Below are 1,237 nucleotides of genomic sequence, written 5' to 3' on the forward strand. Positions count from 1 at the left end.
ATTCGACGAACGTGTTGCTGCAACAGCAGTATAGAGAGAGAGGCTTCGCCTCATACACTGATCTGATCTCGTGCCTACTCCTGGCCGAGGCTAATAATGAACTCCTGATGAAAAACAGTGAGATGAGACCCATCGGAACAGCAGCATTACCAGAAGCCAATGAGGCTGAAAAGAAAGATCCCAAAGAGTGCAACCACGTCCATGATGATAAGAGATCACACGACAAAGGCCGTAGTAGATACAAAGGACGTGGCCGTGACAACTACTCATATGGCCGGCAAGGAAACCACAATAACCGTGGTCGTGGTTCCAGCTATGGCCGTGGTCGAGGCGGCATATCCAAACCGTCTAACTCGGCCAAATCAGCTTGTCATAGATGCGGGATGAGTAACCATTGGGCCAAGAATTGTAGAACCCCTAAACTTCTACGTGAGCTCTATCAAGAGAGCCTTAAGAACAAGAACCCGGAAGCCCATATGGTTCATGATAACGGGTATGATGCTGATGATGATTTCGACCTTGAAAAGGACGACCTCTTGGATTTTGAGACTTCTGATTGTCTCAAAGACTAAAATCGACATCTTGTCTTATTGTTTTATGAATTGCTTTGATTTCATTGCTATTATATCTTGCCTGAGTTTGTTTGATAATGTGAATGATTTTATTGATAAAGAATTGCCTAAAGGGCATTATAGTATTAAAGAAATTTCCTAAAGGGCATTATAGTACGGGTATAGTAGCCTAGTAAGAAATCTATGGCCAAGACATTGCCTAAAGGGCATTATATACACCCAAGAATGTATGACTCATTGAGTTTTAATAAAATGGTTTCCAAATAGAAACAATGGGCAAAAGGAAACAAGTTCCTTCAGATTTAAGAAAGAAAGAAAACGCCTAAGACCATTTTTAAGAAAGTGGTCAAGACTATACCTATGTAATCTACTGATTAAAACTATGCTACAGATCAGTATGATAAGAGGCAAGAGCCGTGGTGATCATACTGATATATCCCACGAAAATTATACACTTTATGGCAAGACCGGATTAGCCATCCTAGTCTAAACTTGATGCAAAGATTGATATTGAGAAGGCACAAAGAGTTATCCCATAAGATCTCACGTTGTGAAACATGTACACAAAGGAAAACTCATTAGGCTTTATTGTCCTAATCATCACGAAATTATAGTATATTCATGAGGGGGAGAGAGGATAAACCCGTGATACATGATCAATACTA

This window comes from Brassica oleracea, chromosome C2, assembly GCF_000695525.1.
Source record: "Brassica oleracea var. oleracea cultivar TO1000 chromosome C2, BOL, whole genome shotgun sequence".
NCBI lineage: Eukaryota > Viridiplantae > Streptophyta > Magnoliopsida > Brassicales > Brassicaceae > Brassica > Brassica oleracea.